Here is a 25,294-nt window from a genome sequence, read left to right on the forward strand (position 1 = left end):
CATGGAGGATAAGCGATATGATAACAATATTGCATGCCATCAATAAACCCACTAGAAGGAAATAGAATACGTTTTTATTCCATGGAAAAAGTGGCCCGTATGTATAATAATTAAATAATATTGGCTGGCATTGAGTGGTCTAGCAGATATATTCCTTTCAGCTAGCATGATATTGAGCAAGTTGAAGACAAGTTCAGTATCACACTAGCTAAATGGAATATATCTGATAGATCATGGTAAAATAGGCAGCCAATATTATTATTGTTATTATACATACACATTCGATGGAACAATTTATAGATTTGTTTACAAATCGTCACAATCGCTCACTAGCGCAGAAATTTTACGTGTAATACGTATTTTATGGCATTTTCAATTCACTGCGACAGTTGACTACGGGCACTCTCGGCGAACAAAAATGCTTCTGCACAGCAGAAAACTCTCTCATTGAATATTCGCATCAGCTCCGAACTGTGACGTCATTGTTGTCTTGACAACCATGCAATATCATAAACCATATTCAACACTCATTCTCCATTGGGTTGAGTGATGTAATACATCTAGGATAAGCGATATGCTAACAATATTGCATGCTATCAAACCAAATGAATGAAACCCACTAGAAGGGAATAGAACACATGTTTTTATGCCATCAAAAAAAGTGTCCTGTGTCCTAAGAAATCTGTTTCTGAATGGTAATTGATTGATGACTGTTTCCTCTTGGAGGACTAATGCCTTAAAGATCAGCTGACAAACACGAGTAACCATCTGTGTTGTAAAATATCCTCTATAAAATTTGTTTGGGCCCCCAAAACCGTTTACCAGAGCCTCCGCCTGAAGAGGAGTATTCGCTCTGTATTAAACCGTGCCTGAGCTGGAGCAAGGCTTCTCCGAGCAGACATAATGGAGCTGTTAAGGCAGTGTAGAAAAACCGGCCTGATCAGCCGCATTGACTGAACTGGCCAGGTCCTGTGATTAACCGAGTCTGCACACTCGCCCAACCTCATGATTATGCAAACATGTCTACGTTGCTGAAGCCACTGATAAGCTCTGTGCATGATTGCAATGTTGCTTTGCTGTCCCACAGTATTATTTATGGCATGTTATAATTTTGTTTCTGTTTTGAACCTATTTATAATTTTTTAGTATTTCATAACCCATTAGAACTTTGAGTCTAATGGCTATTTGAATATATTTTAAGTTTTATGTACAGTGTCTTAGCGTTTAACATTGGCTGACCTGTTTGTGTGATTTTAGAGATTTTAGTCAACGAGTCTGGATATTCTCTCATTCTATTTCTAGGACTTATTTAAAACCTTCACTTTTTTTTTTTGGTTCAGATGATTTGCATGCTGAAGTGCTGCAGGTCTCCTAAAACAGCAGCACTGGATTAATTGTTTCTTGTTGCAATCAAGAGCAGTGTTTTTTTATTTTTTTATTTTTTATTGTTTTTCTTCTCCGTTTTCCTCATCCACATAGCAGATAATGTGAGGCTATTTGCAGAAAATTAGCTGCTTCAGGGCTTTGGCACAGAAATCTTTGAGAGTGTGCGTGGGAGTGTGTGCCACCAAGGACACATGGAACACCAGGAGCATCATGACCTGCACTACCCTTTGTACTTGTACACTTGAAAATTGATTTTGGTTGATTGCTGAACAAAATCTCTACTGCTCTAGCTGCTCGCAAATTAACCTGCTCTATGCAATCAAAGGTTGAACAATGTTTACTCGTATGACCTGTACCTCCACAGTGATGAATGACCTTACAGTGGAGTCTGACATGGACTGATGCTGCCACTAAATTTCCAGCTGCAGAAATTGGTCTAGGTGTATGTTGGGGAGTGAAGGCAGAGGTGGACAAATCACGAGCCCAGGTGTCTGGGACAAGCAGATTTCATTTTCGGGCTGTTAGTTTTTATTTGGAGTTGCCCAGTTGACAAGTAGGTTCAACAACCGAAGAAAGAGGAAAAAAACAACATCCACTTAATAGAATTAACATTTTCTCCAATTTTGAACTTTAATTTTAAATACAAAACAGTACAACAATTTCAGCCCGAATCATCTGCTTCCATAGTTTGGAATTGTTATTAAAAAAAAAAAGTCATCTATATCCCCCACCCTATATACCAACGATATACGGTACCAAGTTTCAAGATGATATTTGTCACATTTTTCAAGTTCTGCTGCAGGAAACCAACCCTACAGTACCTCTTTACACTGACCTCAGCAGCCCATGGCATAAGCCCACTGGACCTTTGGTCCAGGTGAGATAAAAATTAAAATTTCTCACATTTCTAAGTATCAAAAGGCACATATACATTACTTAATCAACACACATACCAACTTTCAAGACCATACCACTCATAGTTTTCAAGTTCTGCTCCGGAAACAAAAACTACCCCTAAGACTATGCTGAGAGACTAAGTCTGAAATTGTTTCCATGGAAACATGAAAAATTAAAATTTCTCAAATTTCTTAGTATGAAAAGGCACACCTCCATCACCTTGTTAACATGTATACCAAGTTTCAAATCCGTATCATGAATAGTTTTGGATATATGCTCCGGAAACGAACATTGCTCTGAGAAACTAAGTCAAAATCTATTATTATTATTATTATTTTTTAAAGTAAAAATTTGAAATACTTTTTTTTTCCCAAAAAATCCAAAATAGGAAAAGGCACCAGTTCATATGTTGCTTGATATATACACAAAGTTTCATGACGATATCAGTAGTTTTAAAGATATAGCCTGGAAATTAAAACCTGACCGGACGGACAGAACCCGTTTCTGTATCTCCCGCCAAACTTTGTTTGGGTGGGGCATAACAAAAAAACAAACAAACACAGTACTTATAAGCTATGAAAACAGATTTGCAATACCCATGATTTACCCAAAATTGAAAATTGCATAGTGACATTCATCATAATATTGAGATATCATCCATTGCTACATAGAACACTACACCCCTTAGCTGAATTGTTAGTGAACGACTTTGTTGAGGCCACAAACACGATATGCTACATGATCAGGAATTCCCCCTCCCCCCCTCCCCTTTGTTGCTATTAAAACACTTAACTCATCATAATTTATTACATCATGATACCTACCACTTTTTAGTCTAGTCACTTAGGTTTCAAGGCAGCCAAAACACAGGACTGGGAAAGCATACTGGAGCTTTGACTGGCCCAGTGACCGGTCTGATGAATGTATGATTCGATGATTCATCTGGAGGTTGACTTCCTATCTGTATGTATTTCATATTCGCCACTTTCCCACCAACTGTATCATATATACAGAAGGAGCTGAGAAGTGGAGTGCCTCTAAAAACACACCTGTGTTTTAGAGTGGGGAATGAACGAGCAGCCAAGTGAACTTGAACAGAAGGGGGGGAAAATGGATGGATGATGAGAAATCAGGAGACCTAATACTCCACATAATGTCTCTCATGCTGATTTGAGGACTGTTCTTGGGTTGGACACCTTTCTCCCACACCAGATCATTCACTTCTCACTGTGTATGTCTTGGTGTCAACAGCATCTTACTTTTCTTTGGAGTTCATCTGGACACCTGCTGTGATTATGCAGATGCATTTATGTTTTATTTTTCTTTCTCCTTAACCCATTTGTACTCCCAGACATGAATCGCTCTCTGATATCACAGTTGGAACCAACTTTTAGCGTGTCCAAGAACTCTGCTTCCAGTACTGCTTCCTGCTGAGTCAAATAACTCATACTTCATACCCATAATAATTACACCAGGACAATGGAGAAAGTGGAGAGTCTTGTGTGAGGAGAGTTTCAGAGCGATCAGTAATTTTCCCCCTTCCATTTTGAAACTTGAAGCTTTTGTCAAAAATTATCTTTCCTGCTCACTATTAGAACAACTCGCAACTCAAGACCACCATCTGTGTTACCATGGAGATTGTAGGTTCTATTCTTCCTAAGTGGAGCGCTCAAGATCTGTTGCTCTCTAATTGGCCTGTGATACTGTAGGATGGAGCAGCTTCAGATGTAGCCCTTGGCACCTTTATCGTTGATGGTAGACAACTTGTTTTCTTCCATCTCAGGACTTTGAGAGGTGAGGTAAAAGAAGAGTAATGTGAAGGGCCAGAATGCACTCTGCTGTTCTCCAGAGGACTTCCTCCTTTAATCTGTGAAAGGAGTGTTAAAGTTCACTCAGAGACCACTTTCAAAGTCTCTAGATTTTATCTTTATCATTCTATTTCTTTTTCTGACATACAGTTGTCGTTAAAGGTGCAGGGGATATTATGGCATTATTGCGTGGTACTTGGAGAAGAAAGTTTAGTAACAGGAATTATGTGATGCAAAGATTTAAAACTAGACGGCATTTGGATTTCATAAAATCAGAGAAATTTAGTTCCCTCTGAAATTTGGTCACTGTGATTAATTTCTCTGTGGCTGGGAAGTTATTTAATTTGAGGGGATTCCTGAGCAAATAATATGCATGAAATTGCTCGCTTCGTGCAGTCAAGCAGACAGAGGAAGTCTTATCTTCGTCGGCATCTTTTCCTTCTTCTTTTGGGTTTTACAGCAGCTGGCATCTAATGTTGCAGTACTGCCATCTACAGGTTTACCTTTGACCATGCACTGAAGGTTACATCATTCTGTCGCTAAACGAACAGCTGATCACACCGAGGTGCTCGCTGACCGCCGATATTTATTAGTTTGGTTCTGCGTTTCCTTTCCTTTACAGCATAACGTCTTTTTCTTCCCACTTTCTGTTACTGTAGTCAGTCTTTCACGTTTCATTCAGTCCTCCATTTTTCTCTCCTGTTTCAAATTTGTATCCCACAATGCCTTGCGTGAACGAGGAAAGCCCACCACGTAATGCATGTATCTTGAAGTGCATCATGGTGAAGCAGGAAAATAAATGGTTGAGAATTTAGGGTCACGTGGCCCTAAATTCATTAATTGTTCTAGTTAAAAAAAACTAATAAAATTGCAAGTCTAAGATTCAAATTCAGTAGCTTTCGGTCCACTGAACAAAAATAATTGGGTGTCAGGGAGAATTCTTTTTATGACCTAAACTCAAAATCTGAAAGGCAGTCTACTTTCAGGCCACGAGTGATGATTCAAAGCCGTGTCCCAAATCTCATAATGCACAATAAGTAGTATGCCAAAATATGAGGGTAAATCAAAAAGTTCTAAGACGGATGTTATAATTTCAAAAGGTGTCTGTGGCAGCAGGGGCGTGGTCAAGCGGCGGTCTGTGAACGGAGGGCAGAGTCAGGGAAGTGTAACAGTGGCCCCCCACACAGCGCAGCCTTTACCTCAGAGAAAGCCCGCTGGCATTGCTGTGTCCACTGGACCGGATCTGGTGCCCCCTTTTTAGTGAGATCAGTCAGCGGGCTGGCGACGTCCGAATAATTAGGTATAAACCTACAATAGTAGCCAGCCAGCCCCAGGATCTGTCTCACCCCCTTTTTGGTCTTGGGCCTTGGGCAGGCCACCATCGCTGCCGTCTTATTAATTTGGGGACGCACCTGCCCATTGCCCAAGTGGAAGCCCAGATACCGTACTTCCACCCGCCCAATAACACACTTCTTTGGGTTGGCTGTGAGACCCGCTCGCCTCAGCGACCTAAGGACTGCCCTCAGGTGTTGTAGATGCCGTGGCCAGTCATTACTATAGATTATAATATCGTCCAAGTATGCGGCCCCATAGGTGGCGTGGAGGCGGAGGACCCTATCCATAAGCCGCCGGAACGTAGCGGGCGCCCCAAACAGCCCAAAAGGAAGTGTGACAAACTGGTGTAAGCCAAACAGTGTGGAAAAGGCCGTTTTCTCTCGGGAAAATGGAGTCAAGGGGATCTGCCAATATCCCTTTGTCAAATCCAGTGTCGAATAAAAACGAGCCGTGCCTAGTCGATCAAGCAACTCGTCAATACGAGGCATTGGGTACGCATCGAATTTAGACACCACGTTGACTTTTCTATAGTCCACACAGAACCGGACCGACCCGTCGGCCTTGGGAACCAAGACCACCGGGCTGCTCCAGTCACTGTGGGACTCCTCGACGATGCCCATGTCAAGCATGGCCTCGAGTTCTTCCCGAACCACCTTTTTCTTGTGTTCGGGCAGCCTGTAAGGGCGGCTGCGCACGACCACCCCCGGGGGCTTCTCAATGTGGTGTTCTATGAGGCGGGTGCGGCCGGGCAGGGGTGAGAACACGTCCGAAAATTCAGCTTGCAACTGGGCAACCTCCATGAGTTCGGTCGAGGAGAGGTGGTCTCCACAGGGGACCGGAGTGGTAAGCGATACCAATGTTCCCCTTTGAACCTCCGGCCCCAGCTCCGCCTTCTCTGGAACCAATGACACCAACGCCACGGGGACCTCCTCATTCCAAAGTTTTAACAGATTGAGGTGGTAAATCTGTAACGCCCCACCCCTGTCCGTTCACCTCACCTCATTGTTGACCCCAACTCACCGTGTGACCTCAAAGGGTCCTTGCCACTTGGTGATCAATTTGGAGCTCGACGTGGGCAACAGCACGAGCACTTTATCTTTCATAACAGAAAAGTAGGGGAAGGACGGGGTGGCGTTTGGCAGGAGCGTTTGACCATCGATTACTCTCGCTTGGTCAAACGCATGCCGCAGAGTCTCATCTCGCGACTGCTCTAATGGGAAATCCGCGAGGGAATCCCCGAGAGAGGGAGGAGGAGCCTGCTGCTCCTCACTCTGACGCGGTGATGACGTAGATGGCTCTGTGACAGCTGCTCCCGCCAATGCCACACCGGGGTGCTCCAGTCCTAGGTTTCGGCACCACTGTAGGAATGAGAGCGGGTGGGTGGAGCACAGAAGTATGACAGGCCAGAACTGAGTTCCAAAAGCACCGCTTGCAGAAGTGTTTAGACTTAAATGCAGGATATGTAGAGGAAATAGCCTTGTTATTTTCATAAATAAAGATTTTTTTTCAATTTGTCTTAGAACTTTTTGACTTCCCCTTGTAGTAATGACACCAATGGCATATTCACATACTGGTTAGTATGCTGGTATGCAGTCTGGTACGTGGACCCAAGGATTTGTGCTTATTGTCACTTGCTTGGTATTATAGAAGGTTTATAAGAATAAGATATCTATGACCGTCATAGTTGCTAAGTACTCGGTAAAAGAACTAAACCTCCCAGCTGCTCTTTTGTATTTACAAAAGATCGCCGTACCTATCTGCTTTGAAGATGACTCTGCAGTTTCAGCAGAGGAGCCAGAGGTTTTGCTTGCTATGGTCAGAAGTTTACATGCAGTGATATGAATGTCATCTTGGATATGAATGTCATGGCAATATTTGGGCTTTCAGTAATGTCTTTGATCTGTTCTTTTTCTGTGGCAGAATGTACAGCATACATCTTTAATTTGGGGGAAAAAAACAATAGAATTTGGAGCACGAGTTTTATTTTTCTTTGGGTTTTCTGAAATCAGCACCAGGTCAAAATTATACATCCATGGTCAAAAATATGCATACTCACTTAGATTATTAATTCAGAGGTGCTGAAACTTCCAAAATGTCTCTTATCTTGCCACTGCCAAATGCACTACATTTGATAAATGGCAACTGGGGGGGGGGATCATGTACTTGTCCAGTGTTGTAGTCGAGTCGCTAAACCTTGAGTTCAAGTCCAGTTTCAAGTCCCCAGTGTTCAAGTCCAAGTCATTAAAAAACATTTCGAGTCGAGTCCACTATTAATCCGAGTCGAGTCCAAGAACAAGACTGCAACTGCACCATTTGACGGTGGCTGTTTCAGCGCCATTAACATGAATTTGTTCCTGAACATGACACTTGAACAGGTGAATGTGCATTCTCTTTGTCAGGGAGTGCGAAGTATTCTGTCAGAGATAGTTGGGAGACAGATGTAAGTGCAGAAGGTGTGTTTATTAATCCAAGTGAAGACAGGTAAACAGTCCAGAACGGCAGGCAAAATCGTAAAACAGGCAAAAGGTCGAGTGAGGCACAAACATGCTATCGTAGACTCGGCAGAATCAAAGACGAGAAACAGGAAATCAAGGATCAGGAAACCAAACAAGGAAATGAGGCTCTGTAATGTGTCAGCAACGCAACTCAATACTTTGCAAAGTGTGTTTTCACAGTGTTTACAGTATATAGGCATGCTGATTGCGCCTTAATCCTGTGCAGGTGCGGGTCATTTATAGCGTGTGCGAGAGTCCACTTGGCACACGTGCTGTCCGGAGTGCACCAGAGAGTCTATCTGATGCACGCGCCAAGGCACGCAGGTGTGACACTCTTGCACAAAATTGGTACAAAAATGAATGTAGATATAAATATCTTATGCAAAATTATTATGGCATGTTAAAAAAATAAATAAATAAAAAAACCAGTCTTCCTCTCCAATTTACGAGTCCGAATGCAGTTAATGTCCAAGTCATCAGTGCTCAAGTCCAAGTCAAGTCACGAGTCCTTAAAATTGGGGCACGAGTCAGACTCGAGTACTACAAACCTGTACTTGCCATTGGATAGCTTCATGACAAAACAATACGTCTGTGGGTTGAGTCTCCACACATACACATTTATGAAGGAAAAAAAATTATGCATTATGATATTGCTGATGCTTCATTAAAGTTAAATTACAAAAAAAAAAAAAATTGCCCTCTGGCTAACAGGACGTGAAAGTAAGGTTCAGTGCGTGCTGCACACACTGGCTGAAGCAGATCACCTGTGTTGGCTTTGTTTTTAGTCTAAATAATCCGTTTGTTTTATTAATTAACTAACTTATTTTCCAAATGATACAGTATTCACACATAAAAAAAGAAAATTTCTAAATAAATCACAGAAATTTCTTGGGGTTGCTATGGCTATCCTAGGGGTAACTACAGCACTCCCGAGCCCCTCCCTGGTGCTGCCCATTACTGTTTACCTCGATGATGTTTTGCACACTGTTGGCATTATCTTAACCAGCCTCAAGAGGTAGTCACCTGGAATGCTTTTCAGTTAACAGGTGTGGCTCGTCAAAAGTTAATTAGTGTAATTTCCTGCCTTCGTAATGCGTTTGAGATCAAACAGTAAATAATAAACATACAGTAAATAGCCTGATTCCATCTCATCTCATCTCATTATCTCTAGCCGCTTTATCCTGTTCTACAGGGTCGCAGGCAAGCTGGAGCCTATCCCAGCTGACTACGGGCGAAAGGCGGGGTACACCCTGGACAAGTCGCCAGGTCATCACAGGGCTGACACATAGACACAGACAACCATTCACACTCACATTCACACCTACGGTCAATTTAGAGTCACCAGTTAACCTAACCTGCATGTCTTTGGACTGTGGGGGAAACCGGAGCACCCGGAGGAAACCCACGCGGACACGGGGAGAACATGAAAACTCCACACAGAAAGGCCCTCATCGGCCACGGGGCTCGAACCCGGACCTTCTTGCTGTGAGGCGACAGCGCTAACCACTACACCACCGTGCCGCCAGCCCAAGTCCACAACTGTCGTAATCCATATGTCAAGAATCGCTCAACTAAGTAAAGAGAAACGACATCCATCATTACTTTAAGACATGACTTGTCTTTTAATTAATAAAAATAAAGAAAAGCATTGAATTAGAAAGTGTGTCCAATGTTTTGACTGGTACTGTATGAATACACATTTTCCTCCAATTCTTCCACGACATTGCTAGGGTGACCCACAGGAACGCCATGTTGTGGGTGGGTTTGTTTGTTTGTATTATTTATTAAAAAATAATTTTAAAGATTTTTTTAAATGCTTTTTTTTTCATTCTTTGAATCAATGTTTTTTTTAATTATTATTTAAAACTTTTTTTTTTTTTTTCATTTTCAACAACAACAAACCTTTAGCTTTAACTGCCATTAAAGCTGGTTGCATTTGTACATCGTGCTTGAATACGATCGTGTATATTATGGCTTTAACAGTTAAAAGTAGTAAAGTGAAACTGGGAATACCTGCTATGCAATCCGTTTAACAGTATAATGGACTACAGGGTTCCAAAGCAAATTGCATTCAAGAGGAAAATGGCCTGCCAAGCTGCAGAGATTTCATGCTGCTAGCCTGGGACCTTTCTTTATTCGGGGATGTAATGTCTGGTTGTTCTCCCATGCTGATATACGTTGACACAGATTGAGGGCTCTTCCGGGGCTAACAGCACCACTAACCTGCTCTCTCGCATAGCCTCGGGCTCCTGCTGCAGGCCACGTGCTGGCCGCTGTCCCGAAGCATCACGTGAACAAGTGTTGGAACCTCCCTGTCCTCGGGCCTGTGTCACAGTGAGAAAAGAGGAGGAGGAAGGAATGAAGGGATCAACATCTCCTTTAGAGATGGAAAGAAAGCAGGACCTCCTGCTAACAGAGAGGAGGTGGTGAAAATATTAGTGAATGTAGCACACTTCTCGGAAATCCAGCCAGCTCGAGTTAGAGCAGAGGTGAGGAACTCTCACGGTGATGTATCAGAGAGAGACAGGTTTAACTGGGTGTACACGGCCAATTGCAAATTCTTTTCTGTGTTTTTTATTGTATCTCAAATGTCTAGTTTGCATAATGCAGCAGAGGGCTGAATTAAACATAGAGGCAGGGCGTAAAATCTGAACTTTGCGGCATAGCATTTTGGTGGTTGTTTAACAGTGGGTTTTATAATGTGCTAAAGACAGCATGGTAACAGAGCTGGGACCCACACTTTATGACTTCCTTAGATGGTGGTTAGAACTACTGGTGCTTTATATTTCTCCAGTACCTACTCTCTTCTCACACACGCACACGTAGTTGTGCATAACGGCCCAAGACTTGCCAGACAAGACCAAGCTTGCATTGCATTTCTCCAAAGAACAATGACATCAAAAATACTAAGGAAGTATCATCATTTTGTAACAAAGCCAATCAGTGAGCCAAGTTTAATAAGTCAGTCTGCTTTTACATGTTCTCACACACATCTGTAGATTATTCCACCGTGTTCCAGTCCTTCCTTTCAAATGGTAATACTGAGTTCGAGCATGCTGGAGTGTTCAGGCCTGACATCAGTACGTTGCTTGAAATCTGTTTTTAGCTTGAAGAGATGCTGAGAATATGCTCTTTTCTAAAGATTTCTAAATAGCGAGATCACGGTTTCTATCCCACACCTACATTCCTCGCTGTATAATCTTATGTAAGTTTCTAATCCACTCCGGCTTTTAGGTTTATTATAGGTTTAAACTTGTCAGTGTTTAGACAGATTGTGTTTTCGTAGCCGTCTTGCAGATCATAGAAAACATGCAAACAGTAATCCTTATGGGTTTACGAGGACTGGCGATCGCGTGCGACCGTGCGCTTGCTTTTAGTCCCCAGAGCCCCTGAAAACACACACAGAATGGGACACCTTCACCACAGTTCTCTCAGCATGTTTTGCTTTTCTTTACCGAACAGCTTCTGACATGAAAAAGACATTACTGCACCTAGATTTGCCTGCACGCAGACGTTTTTACCTCGACTCCTCTAAGGTCACCTTCGAGGCCAGTTGCTGAATATTTGATGTACAGGGTTAAATTGTGTTACCAACCCTTGAACATTACACTTCTTCGTGGAGAGGGTCCATGGGGATCACGCTAAACTCGCCAAATGCTAGCAGTATGATTTGCACTGCATATGTTCAGAAAGTGTCCCTTCCCCCCCCTCTTTCTGATTTGCTGGCTGCCTAAAGGCTCAAGGTCTGATGGATTTCAGTGCAGTGAATGAACTCCCCCATGGCTACACAGCTCTGATCAAAACCCAGTGTCTGCCTCACTCCGTCTATCCAGCTCCCCTCTCTATATTCAGCACTTATTACAGAGGCATAAATAAGTAATTCAGGATCATTTTTTTTTGGGGGGGGGGGGGTTTAGAGCAGTGGGAGCACTGGGAACTCTCGATGGAGTCCCATTTGAATATGGAGCTTTGTGATGAGCCCCCCGATCTCTCTCTCTCTTTGTGTCTGACTGCTCTCAGCTTTCCCAAATGAATCTCTCATGATGTAAATTGCTCATAATTTATGGATAGGTCATGATGGAATTGACAGGAAGCTTTTTTAAATTTATTTTTTATTTCTTTTCCACGTTATGATGGCTGCCTCGAGAGAGAGGAATATGGTCCTGAATAAATATGTCTTTGTGTGTGTGTGTGTGTGTGTGTGTGAGAGGGAGAGAATGGGAGCATGGCAGACCTAGGTCTCTCACACATGTTGTTCTTATCTTGGCCATCAGCACTTCCCCAGGGCTGCCGTCGCTTCCTTCCCCCGTTCTTCACCTTGGCATCTGTCTCCTCCAGGCCTCAGAAGTCTCTAATTGACTTTTCAGCTGTGTGAGGCATAATTGAGTTTTAATCACCGTTTTACATTCTGTTTTGATATTCAAATCAGCCATGTCATCTGAGAGACGAGCCAGCCGCTCACTCACTTTCTCCAATGGCTGCTGCACCCATGTGCCACGTCTGATTAGGCCTTTCACATTAAAGGCCTAATCCCCAGTCAGCTGGAGACGCATACAATATTCACCACCAAGGTTTCAGCGACGAAGTGCCATGAATGGCGTCCCACACTTATTCACAGTAAATACTAATCACCTCCCGTCAACTCCAAAATCTGCTCAATCCGATGAAGGACTGTGAAGGTGTTTTGTTTGTTTTTGCACGTTTCATGAAAAGCTGGAAAACGAAAAGGTTTCCATGTCGAAGGGAGTGAAAGTAGTCAGGACTTCTGAAATGGATGAGCAGATGACTCGAAGATCCAGAATAACTTTCCACATTGAATAATTTTGAACGTGTCATAACTGCTTTCTTAAGAGGACTTACAGGTGGGAGAGGACTCTGCCATTCTTTCTTCCACATCAAAAGTTCACAAGGTCAGCTCACTCTACTTTCTGATCAGGAAAACAGATCTTGTACTCCTTCCCAATTGGGGAGATTAAGCTACTTTACGGCAAGCATCGACCAGACTGAAGCACATTGCTCATTACTGGACTTCTGTTCGACACACAAAAACCAATTAAGTCCCAGTGAAAGACTCCAGTCATGATTACTAAAGCATATGGTGCGTGAGCAGAGGTGGCACTGGTGCAGAAGATAATGTGATTTGTATTAGCCATGTTGTGCCAAGTGTAATTAGTAGTAACTGTGGTACCTTCTTCCGTCAGTCACTGCACCTACGACTGTTAGAATATCTGAAATGCAGTCAAAAGTATACACCAGTCTTTGCTTCTGGTTTGTCTTTTGATCTTAGTGTTAGACAAATAAGCTAGTCGAATATTTCCTGGGTTTATTCCTCAGGTTATAATCCCAGAGCTGCATTATAATTCAGGGGGGTTTGCTGAATGTGCAACATAGAAACCTGGGGGGACGTTTAGAGATTTCTGTGGAGACCTGCAAAGACAAGTATGTGCGTGCAGAGCTCTCAAAATGAATTCTCACACTTGGACGAAATGCAGAATGACAACCAGATTGTAAACCGTTCAGTTTGAACAGGCCCTTCTATCTCACTGGCAGGCATGCGCGCACACACATTCTTGTACTTCTGTCTTTGTGGGAACGCTTATTGACATAATGCATTCCCTCACCCCTTACTCTAACTCCAACCTAAACCTAATTCTACCCTGAGCCCTAAAATTAAGTCTTAACCCTCATAGAGCCCCTTGAAGAAGTGAGTACCAGCCAAAGTGTTCTCCCTTCTCAAAAATGTCCTAATATTGTTGGTTTAAAAAAAAAATTCCAGTCTTCGATAGTAAGCAGTGGCGACCCATTACTATTAGAGCTTGAACTTGAGCTCAGCCAAAACTTAGCCAGACACACCAAAAAAGCAACAGGGCAGAGGATTTTGCAAGGGATTAGTGGCAGGCTGCCACATAGTTCCGCTGTGTATAGTTGTCGATGTCGATTTTAAAAGCAACTAAGTAAATTACGTAGGGAAATGAATACTTAAGTCTGAGTGAAAAATACTGTCATGAGTGTGTGGAAGAAGAGTCTGGAGACAGAAATCTTAGTTTCTCGGTCGTTAGGCTGTGCTACTTGCTCTCGATAGCACTGTCTTGATCGCTTTATTAGCATTTGCTAACAAGACTGATGAACGCTACACTGGCTGGAAGGGGACTTCACTGTTGAGCTCATGTCGAGGGCGATAATTTTTGGTCCCACCCACTATAAATCAAAATCTGATTGGTTAATTAATCTGTCACTTCCTACATAAACATACACTGCCATGGCCTTCTGTCCTGGCAATGAAGTCCTAACCAATGAGTGAGCTGGCTCTAAACTCTTCTCAGCTTAGAGACAACAAACAAAAAAATCTAATTAGATAACTCTAGTTTAATGTTTTTCAGGATAGTAACACGTTTATTTCTAAGTAAATTTCATAAAAAAATGAGGCCAAATTAGAAGAGAATAATTATCATGAAAGAATGAAAGCAATTAGGCGGCACGGTGGTGTAGTGGTTAGTGCTGTCGCCTCACAGCAAGAAGGTCCGGGTTCGAACCCCGTGGCCGGCGAGGGCCTTTCTGTGCGGAGTTTGCATGTTCTCCCCGTGTCCGCGTGGGCACCCTCCGGGTGCTCCGGTTTCCCCCACAGTCCAAAGACATGCAGGTTAGGTTAACTGGTGGCTCTAAATTGACCGTGAGTGTGAATGGTTGTCTGTGTCTATGCCCATGTTTACATTAGACCGGATCATCAGATAAATGTTTTTAAAACGATTAGTGTGCACACAGCAACACCAATACACAATTTGCGTGCACATAGCAATGCCAATACACGGATACGCTCGGCTCCACAGGCATCCTGCGCTCCAAATCACTCCACCCTGAACAGCGAGTGCCCTCTGGAGGGTGCGCACTCCGGCCCTGCGCAGCTCACAGAGCGTGCGAGTGAAGTGCACAAGCTGTGATTCGGGACTGAGCCGCTGTGTGTGTGATCCCAGCGCATATCACTTACCACTTGCAAGTGGAAGGATGGCAAGCCTAAAGACAATCATAACTACACAATGGGCAGTATTTGCGTCAGTATTTGCAGTATTTTCATACTTTTATACTCTTTAATGAAAGGTGATACAAGGCGGAAGTCCGCGCCGTTTTTCAGCAGTCGCGTCACATGACCAACGCCAGCGAATCAGGAAGGTGGATGTCACAGTGACGTTGTCCAATGAGACGCCAGCTAGAGCTCAGCACAGCGTATCCGCTTATTCTCAATGTTTACACAGCACCGGAGCTGACACGATCTAGATTGAATACGTGGACCCTGGCGGATTCCCGTTTCCCGGCATTTCCAGGCGGTTTAATGTAAACGGACAGTGCATCCGCGAAGAAAACGAGACAGATACGGTCTAATGTCAACATAGCCTATATGTCAGCCCTGTGATGACCTGACGACTTGTCCAGGGTGTACCCCGCCTTTCGCCCATAGTCAGCTGGGATAGGCTCCAGCTTACCTGCGACCCTGTAGAACAGGATAAAGCGGCTAGAGATAATGAGATGAGATGAGATTTTGAAATGCTGATATGTTTGGGCCTTCTCTGAAGGCCCTGATGGTTCTCCCCTGGTAGCAAGTGTGTATATACACACAGAGACTGATTTTTCACACCCAAAAATGCATAGATTTACTCACTAGCCACTTTATTAGGAACACTTGTACCCCTGTTCATTAATCCAATTATCCGGTCATGTGGCAGCAGCACAATGTATAAATCATGCAGATACAGGTCAAGAGCTTCACTTAAAGGTCACATTGAACATTTTGATATCGTTCACACGGTTGCTGGTTCCTGATGGGCTGCTTTGAGTACTTAGGAAACTGATCTTCAGAGATTTGTTCAGTCATTTAGAGTTCACACAGAGCGGTGTGAAAAAAACAAAAAGCATCCAGTGAGTAGCAGTTCTGCAGGTATAAACACGTTGTAGTGAGAGAGATCAGAGAACGGCCAGACTGGTTTGAACCGACAGAAAAGCTCTGCATTTAGGAGGCTCTCTTCCTTTCTATACTAATGGAGACTGAACACAGTTTGGCTTTGCTTTTGGATTGATGGGTCAATTTACTCCTAGGCTTCACACTCTAAAATACTAGAAAGTTTCTCTTATAATATACCGCTTCCAATTTAATGCTATTTCAGGACAGAATAAGAATATATTTAATAGATTCTGTATTTGTTTTATTATTACAGAGCCATAACAAGCAGCGTTAATCTAGCTTTTTGAGATGAGTTTTAGTCAAACTTTGTTCTCAACTGGAATGGCACTCTCCATGATAACAGGTTCATGCCAATTTTCTGTGCATTAACAATCTTGTATTTCTTGGTGTCTCTGCCCTTTTGGAGGAATGATAACGAGGTCTGCCATTTGAAAGGCCAAAGTGTGTATCCATTCTCCTCCTGGCAGCCCGATCCTGTTCCTCATGCTTTTTGTCACTCAGCCTCCCTCCCTCCCTCCAGGCCTGTGTGTGTCTCTCTCTCCTCTCTCTGCAGTTCCTGCCTGCAGTTTGTGAACAGCTAGTGTGTGTGTGCACCTTTTAAACAACAGCAATACAGGGTCTAAAAGGGCAACAGTTTCCTTTCAGTCTTTTTGTATCCATCTTTTTTCTTTTTTCTCCCTGAACCAGTTTCCGCTCAATTGCCCAGATTGTAATCTTATTCTGCACAATAGGCCGGCTGAAAATGAAGCTATACATCATAGACAGTGGAGTGAGTGAGAGAAAGAGACAGATTTAAGATGAGGGGGAGAGAGTGCACGTTAAGAAGGAAGAAGAGAAAGTAGTGGAACATGGAGAGCAAACGAGGAAGCCGATCAAGCACCAGACAGATGGGAACAGTAAATAAGTGCTCATATCCAGAAATGGCTTGCTTCCTGTTGGCCTGTGTGTGTGTGTGAGAGAGAGAGAGAGAGAGAGAGAGAGAGAGAGATGTTCCCTTACTGCTATCTGGGCATCATTAGCATTCAGATTCTGCTGTGCACTTCTCCCAGCATGCTTCTCCAAAGCCTTATTCAGCGCCTCTCTCACTTTCTCTCCGCCTAGTTGTCTGTCTCAGCATCTCCATTTTGGCAGCTTTAGAAGGCTTGGAGGAAGGGGAGAGAGAGATAGAGAGAGAGCCCTGGAAGTGAAAGCTCCTTAGGGTCTTTGTGCCCTGCATGTGCCTGTCTGGGGCCTCACACGTGCCCCTGTGTGCCACCACCACACATGGAAAGTGCCCGTTTAGCTGTATCCATGGAGACAGAGCCATGACCAGTGAAGAGTTGTTTTAAGCCCCTGAGGAGCTCATGTTCTGAGGGAAGGGAGTGAGGAGATGGAAAGGGGGAGGGAACTGGCAGTGTGCAGGCTTTATATAGTATTTTAGTCAATAAGCAACTCTCAAGGAGCAGACTGAGACCATTTGAAAGCCCTCAAAGGCTTGTCATCTGTTGGCAATATTGACCAAAGCATTTGAAGTGAATAAAACCTCAGCAACTCTGTGTATCATATGAACCACTGAGGTTAAATGCTTGGTAAACACACAACATTCGCCATTGTGTTTCTGATTACATATTCGTGTTGTTCCAGGGAGAAGTCAGTCATTTAGCTAAGCAACAGATCACTGACGCACAATGCACTTATGAAAGGGTAATATTTGGTGAAATGTGCTAGTCTTGATATTTGTGCGAAAGGTCGGTATAAAATGACACCTAGGCTTATTGCACTGCACCCACTGCACCTTCGTACAGCATGCCAAATGCCCTCTGGATGAGCCTTATGAGGTTGCAGAGTGCAGGCTGTGATCTGGCCTAAATCCGCAACACATGCTTTTCCTTCTGCTGCAGCCTCAGTCCGAGCCTACCTTTGGGAAGTGCTTAAGGCTAACAAGGGTTGTATGGGTAATGGCTTCAGCAAGATATAAAAGGTACAATCTGTCAGATGTTTTGCCTACTTGGCCATATCTTTTACTGCTCTGCTGGATGCACATGGATACATGACTGAACCCTGACTTCAACCGGAATGAGAGATGCACAATCCAGGATGGTGACATTTTGTCTGCATTTCCTTTTGCATATTACTCATAGCTGTATCGAAGCAATTCTTTGCAAACAGCTCGGGCAAACTGCCCTCATTTAGGACTAAAATAGCTGCTCTAAGAAAAGGAAACATTGCTGACCATCATGTCTTGTATTTAGTAAAATAAGAAGACATCTTTGCATGGAGGTGAAAAATCAACAGGAAGTGGAGTATTAGCTTGACTGAAAAGGATATAAGCCTAGGATTATGGCACAGTAATTGATGTAGCTTGAGAAGACAGATATTCAACCAAAAGTTTCAGTTCCACAAGATGTACAGTGGAAGAGAAACCCCACCGAAAAAAAAAAAAAACATGAGAAGACGAGTGAGCTTAGGTTTTTTTTTTCTCTCCCCCCAGCACTGGAGACACTTGGGAGTTTCAGAGGGCTTGAAAACTGACATGATGCTTAGCTCCTGCTTGACAAGTAGTTTCTATACTTGGTAGGTTGTGATATATTTTTATCCTCCAAAAAAATGCTCCTCCCAAATTATGATATTGTAATGTACATTAGCTAGTTGGTAAGTGAACATGTTATGGATGTTGTTATATTTTTAGATAGCGGATTACATAAGATGATAAACAACATTTGATGTGCTCAGGATAATCTATTAGGCCTGCTTGTTTTCTCTAGCTACTGCATGTGCTCCGTATGTAGCTTGTTTGCTACCCAAGTAACTGGCTACATAACTAAAATCAACACTTATTTAAAAATAAGTCTCGGTCAACTCTGTGCATCAGTTGCTTGGACATGGACAATAAAAATGCATGTAAGTAAAGACTTAAAACCTTTAACTCAACAAAGGTGATTCTACAAATCCGGTTAGTGTAAGCCACTGTTTTTCAAAGTGTGGTCGAGTTGATGTCGTAAAAATCACGTTTTATCAGCGTTTCTCAAATCGCCTATGTGACCCCAAAAGCAAAGTTCTGAGTGGCACAGCCGAGTTGTTTTCTATGTTGAAAAAAGTCCTATGTAAATTCAAATCGTAGCCAATTATTTGAATTTGTCTGACATGAAGCAAGCCAGGGCGGCACAGTGGCGTAGTGGTTAGCGCTGTCGCCTCACAGCAAGAAGGTCTGTGTGGAGTTTGCATGTTCTCTCCATGTCCGCGTGGGTTTCCTCCGGGTGCTCCGGTTTCCCCCACAGTCCAAAGACATGCAGGTTAGGTTAACTGGCGACTCTAAATTGACCATAGGTGTGAATGTGAGTGTGAATGGTTGTCTGTGTCTATGTGTCAGCCCTGTGATGACCTGGTGACTTGTCCAGGGTGTACCCCGCCTTTCACCCGTAGTCAGCTGGGATGGGCTCCAGCTTGCCTGCGACCCTGTAGAAGGATAAAGCGGCTAGAGATAATGAGATGAGATGAGATGAAGCAAGCCAGGGTGGCACAGTGGCGTAGTGGTTAGTGCTGTCGCCTCACAGCAAGAAGGTCCGTGTGGAGTTTGCATGTTCTCCCCGTGTCCGCGTGGGTTTCCTCCGGGTGCTCCGGTTTCCCCCACAGTCCAAAGACATGCAGGTTAGGTTAACTGGTGACTCTAAATTGACCGTAGGTGTGAATGTGAGTGTGAATGGTTTTCTGTGTCTGTGTCAGCCCTGTGATGACCTGGCGACTTGTCCAGGGTGTACCCCGCCTTTCGCCCGTAGTCAGCTGGGATAGGCTCCAGCTTGCCTGCGACCCTGTAGAAGGATAAAGCGGCTAGAGATAATGAGAATGAGATGAAGCAAGCCAACAGTTTTGTGACGCTGCCGATAGCTATGTCAGTTTAGGTTGCACTTTCATATCGACGTCACCTCTGAATGTGGAGGGAAGATAGAATACGAAGAAACTACAAGTAACCAAGTTAGACTTGGCATCAAACTGTCAAAGATAAATGGATCAGTGTCTGAAGACCGGGTCAGTCAAAAATAAAACGCAAGAAACATCCGACATGAGCAAGCACATGATGATTCTTTGTTTGAGAAAACAAGCAGTGCAACCGGATCAATGCGGCCTCCAGTATGAGATTAAAGCTGTCCAGTTCGGAGCCAGACATTGCCTCACTGAAGTATCAGAATAACTAGCACCATTCTTCCCATTAAGAGAAGGACAACAATGAGTGAGTTGGCGATACTATTTGTAAAATTGTCATTTCATTAGTGTGTAATTTGTAATATACTGTTGAAGTAGGCTCATTGTTTTTTGTTCGGGATATTTAGGGAGTTAGGTGGTCTGTGAATTTTTTTTTCTTTTTTTTTTTAATGGATAAAGTGGTGCTTGGTCTGAAAAAAGTTTGAGAAGCACTGGTGTAGGCGATGCTGAGGTCTATGGTATGGAATCAGAGGTGTGTCTGCTGATCCTGTGCATCTCGCCACCACATTGTGTCTGGAAAGAGTGGCTTTAGATGGAAGATGTGGGTTTGACATGACTCCTTCTGTGGTTAAATCTGGATGAAGTTAGCAAACATTGCTAACTATGACAATGCCATTAATCATAAATTTTAGTTCTGTCAATCATGCAACTGATTAATATGAGGGTTTTGCTTCCAAAACAAATCAGAACGCCACCGTCTCTATAGAACATGATCCTAAACACTTGTGAAGTTTTTTTTTTTTTGAAAGAATATTGCATTTGGGGATATAGCAATACTTTTTCTGGAGTTAATAAACGATACGTTTATTAGCTTTCGACACCCATGCCCCAAATTAGACACATGAAGAGCTCTGCTCGTTTGTGGTGTCCTTGTTGCTGGGGAAGCAGAAGTGTGGAAGTGATATAAGGGTGTAGGAGTGTGGCAGCTGAACAATAGCTCTGGAAAATGAATCTGACAGAGAGGGAGAAAGCATTGGCTCCAGTGAAGGATGGGCATCACACTGTGTGTGAGCTGAAACTAGGACAGCTCTCAGAAGGACAGGAGTGAGAAGTAAGGGCAGGGGCAAATGCACACAGGTATGATGAAGACCCCTAGATTTTAATCCCATCACATGCACACAAAGACATGTGTTTTTACACACCATGAAGGAAGAATGTTCGTTGACGTGCCCTTGGCTCAAGGCAAACAGATTGGTTTGGATCGGAGAATTTATTTATTTATTTGTTTATTTGTGCTCCCCTTCAGGTTTAGAGATGAAAGCCATCGCCACATCGGCCCCCTTCAACCTATTTTTGTTTGTGCTGTTATTCTAAAATCTTTGTTATTATACAATTTGAACAATTCTCATGAATACAGCTCTGGTTCTTCTCGAACAGTCTGTACTGTTTGAAGCCATCAGTTGAGGCAGAAGGCCTCCCCGGGGGGCTGATCAGACCGAAAGAGCTCAGACGTTCATTAAACAAATCCATCCATCCTTTCCTCCCCTCCTCCACCTGTTCTTTTTCAACAGTGCTAAGGTTAATTAGCACATTGGATTAGGCAGGTGCCTCCTCTGTAGCCTTCCGACTGCACCCTCTGCAAACTGGCTCACCTCAAATCATCTCTGCAGTTATCCTGACCCTATTGCTGAAGGAGAGATTACTATATACTACGCATTAGTGCATATCACTATACACGTTTCGATACTGTACCTGCTAATGGTTAAATACTTTTTAAAATAAAGCAGAGGAGAAAATTGGATTATTCACTGATTTAAGTAAAGAATAAAACATGCTGTTGTAGGAAAATAATGAACTTCAGGGAGGTAAGAGTAATTCAGGTTTGTGTCGGGCCACGTTGCTCTACCCTGGAGTGGATTATTTTCCTATAAATGTACATTCTGAAATTTTATTCCTCTTTTTTTCCCCTTTTTGACACATTGCACTTTTTAATAATGCAATATTCACAAGACAAGTTTGTTCCTGTTGGTACTTAACATATAGCAGCTATAAACAGTCGTTCCCTCACCAGCTTCTCTTGTTTGTCTCTTGAAGTTCATAAGATTTAAAAAAAAAAAAAAAAGCAGAAGTCATGTCACAGGAAGTTTCAGAAAAAATACCTTTGCCTTGAAGACTTTCCTGTGGAGGATAATTTGCATAATGTTAAACAAACATATCCTTACAGAACACTGCTTTCTTGACAATTTTCCAGTTTCTTATTAAATAACAGCACACTGTTTGAGATGAAACTTTATAAACACTTTTTCTAACCAGATGTGAGAATACCACAGCATTTTGGTGTAAGAAAGAATAATGGCTATATGATATTTGGCCACACAGCTTCAAAATTATTCAAATATAACTCAAGGTAAAAATAACCATGTTAAGCTTTTGTGGATGATTTTAATAAACATTTGTTTCAATAGGGCGGCACGGTGGTGTAGTGGTTAGCGCTGTCGCCTCACAGCAAGAAGGTCCGGGTTCGAGCCCCGTGGCCGGCGAGGGCCTTTCTGTGCGGAGTTTGCATGTTCTCCCCGTGTCCGTGTGGGTTTCCTCCAGGTGCTCCGGTTTCCCCCACAGTCCAAAGACATGCAGGTTAGGTTAACTGGTGGCTCTAAATTGACCGTAGGTGTGAATGTGAGTGTGAATGGTTGTCTGTGTCTATGTGTCAGCCCTGTGATGACCTGGCGACTTGTCCAGGGTGTACCTTGCCTTTCGCCCGTAGTCAGCTGGGATAGGCTCCAGCTTGCCTGCGACCCTGTAGAACAGGATAAAGCAGCTAGAGATAATGAGATGAGATGAGATTTGTTTCAATAGAATAACACATTTTATTGGTTGGCTACATGTGTTTAGAGTGGGCTGAGCTTCAGTTTTGTCCCATGTTATTGCAGTTACATCTGGGAAATATGTCCATTCACTGTGAATGTGTCAATATACAGAGGATATTACACGGTTGTGAAAAGATATGAATTTTTCTTCGAGTGGTGAACGTATTCATGAGTGAGCAAAGTGAATGAGTAAAAATATTTTCAACATGAGCTGAACTCTCCGAGTTCTGCCCTTCAGCTCACCCTACAGGTTTTCAATGGAGTTCAGGTCAGTGAGATGGCCACGGCAGAAGCTTGAATCTGTGGTCAGTTAAACACTTTTCTGTTGATTTAGACGTATGCTTCGGATCTTTGGAAGATCCAATGACGACCCAGTTTTAGTTTCCTGGCAGAGGTAGACAGATTTTGATTTAAAATGTCCTGGTATTTCATGGAGTCCATAATGCCATGTTCCCTAACAAGGTTTCCAGGGCCTCTGGAGGAAAAACAGCCCCAAAACATCACACAACTTCCACCATATTTTCCAGCTCGATCGAGTTCTTTTCATTATAGCCATCTTTCTTTTTACACCAAACCCACCTTGAGTGTTTACTCCCAAAAAGCTCCATTTTTATTCCATCAGACCACAGAACAGTTTCAAAGTTGTTGTAGCGTTTCGCAGACTTCAAGCGCTTATGTTTGTGGTTAACTGACAGTAAAGGCTTTTCTCTGCCATATCTTCCAAATAATCTGTTGGCATGGAGGTGGTATCTGATAATGGTTTTGGAGACTTGGAAACTCTAAGATTGTACTATTCCTTGTAATTCACCAACAGTGATCCTTGGGGATTTTTTTTTTTTTTGGGGGGGGCTCTCTCACCCTCCTCCTCACTGTACATGGGGACAAAATAAACTCTGGTCTTCTTCCAGGCAAGTTTGTGACTGTTCCAATAGCCCCCAAGCATAACTACGTCATCACTTGTTTACCACAATGCATTGTGGGGGAGAGCCGGGGTCAGTGATTGAGCGATATGACGGATGTCAGATTAATTTTACGAGAGAGTGATGTGAGAGGAGCGATTTTGCCATACTCTGTCATGGAAGACAATTGAATAGGTGATTTAAAGAGGTGGATAACATGTCGAGGGTTTACAGCAGGAAAATCAGAATCTAAATCAAGCTTGGGGAGAAGGTAAGAATCTAGACCGAGTCTACCACACTGTACAACAACATCAAATCTCAGAATGTCTTATTTCTGAGGACCTATATTGCACCAGCTAAACTTTATCGAGAAAACAAATCTACGGTGGTGCTCATAAGTTTATATACCCTGGCAGAATTTTTGCTTTCTTGGCCTTTTTTCAGAGAATATGAATGATAACACAAAAACTTTTTTCCCACTCATGGTTAGTGGTTGGGTGAAGCCATTTATTGATAAACAACTGTGTTTTCTATTTTTAAATCATAATGACAACAAAAAACATCCAAATGACCCTGATCAAAAGTTTACATACCCCAGTTCTTAATACCGTGTATTGCCCCCTCTAACATCAATGACAGCCTGAAGTCTTTTGTGGTCGTTGTGGATGAGGCTCTTTATTTTCTCAGATGGTAAAGCTGCCCATTCTTCTTGGCAAAAAGCCTCCAGTTCCTGTAAATTCCTGGGCTGTCTTGCATGAACTGCGCGCTTGAGATCTCCCCAGAGTGGCTCAATGATATTGAGGTCAGGAGACTGAGATGGCCACTCCAGAACCTTCACTTTGTTCTGCTGTAGCCAATGACAGGTCGACTTGGCCTTGTGTTTTGGATCGTTGTCATGTTGGAACGTCCAAGTACGTCCCATGCGCAGCTTCCGGGCTGATGAGTGCAAATTTGCCTCCATATTTGCTGATAACGTGCTGCATTCATCTTTCCTTCAACTTTGACCAAGTTTCCTGTGCCTTTGTAGCTCACGCATCCCCAAAGCATCAGCGATCCACCTCCATGCTTTACAGTAGGAATGGTGTTCCTTTCATCATAGGCCTTGTTGACACCTCTCCAAATGTAACGTTTATGGTTGTGGCCAAAAAGTTCAATTTTGGTCTCATCACTCCAAATTACCTTGTTCCAGAAGTTTTGAGGCTTGTCTCTGTGCTGTTTGGCGTAAATTTTTGTTGGCCTACCTGACCGTGGTTTGGTTTTAACAGAACCCCTGATTTTCCATTTGTTAATCACAGTTTGAACACTGCTGACTGGCATTATCAATTCCGTGGATATCTTTTTGTATCCCTTTCCTGTTTTATACAGTTCAACTACCTTTTCCCGTAGCTCCGTAGACAATTATTTTGCTTTCCCCATGACTCAGAATCCAGAAACGTCACTGGCTGGATGAAAGATGCAAGAGTCTGTCTGGATCCCAGAAACTCACTTAGCTTTTATGCACACACACTGATTACAAGCAAACAGGTCACAGGTGAGGACGTTACCTTTAGTAGCCATTCAAACCCATTTGTGTCAACTTCTGCGCATGCTATCAGGCCAAAATCACCAGGGTATGTGAACTTTTGATCAGGGTCATTTGGGTAGTTTCTGTTGTCATTATGATTTAAAAAAATAAAACACAGTCGTTTGACAATAAATGGTTTCACTAAGCATGAGTGGAAAAGATGTTTTTGTGTTATTATTCATATTCTCT

General features: G+C 43.0%; 1 protein-coding gene across 11 annotated transcripts in view; it reads left to right on the top strand.

Annotated features, from left to right (window-relative positions):
* The window catches only part of sema6e (sema domain, transmembrane domain (TM), and cytoplasmic domain, (semaphorin) 6E), a 247,251-nt gene that overhangs the window by 38,504 nt on the left and 183,453 nt on the right, over nt 1–25,294 (top strand). Inside the window, exon 1 of one of the 11 annotated variants that reach the window (XM_060921967.1) lies at nt 18,406–18,428. The exons of the other annotated variants lie outside the window; for them this stretch is intronic. The gene's annotated coding sequence lies outside the window, so the exon portion shown is untranslated. Of the gene's footprint in view, nt 1–18,405; nt 18,429–25,294 lie in introns of those variants that run through there. 11 annotated transcript variants of the gene reach the window in all.

Source organism: Neoarius graeffei, chromosome 5 (genome assembly GCF_027579695.1).
Source record: "Neoarius graeffei isolate fNeoGra1 chromosome 5, fNeoGra1.pri, whole genome shotgun sequence".
NCBI lineage: Eukaryota > Metazoa > Chordata > Actinopteri > Siluriformes > Ariidae > Neoarius > Neoarius graeffei.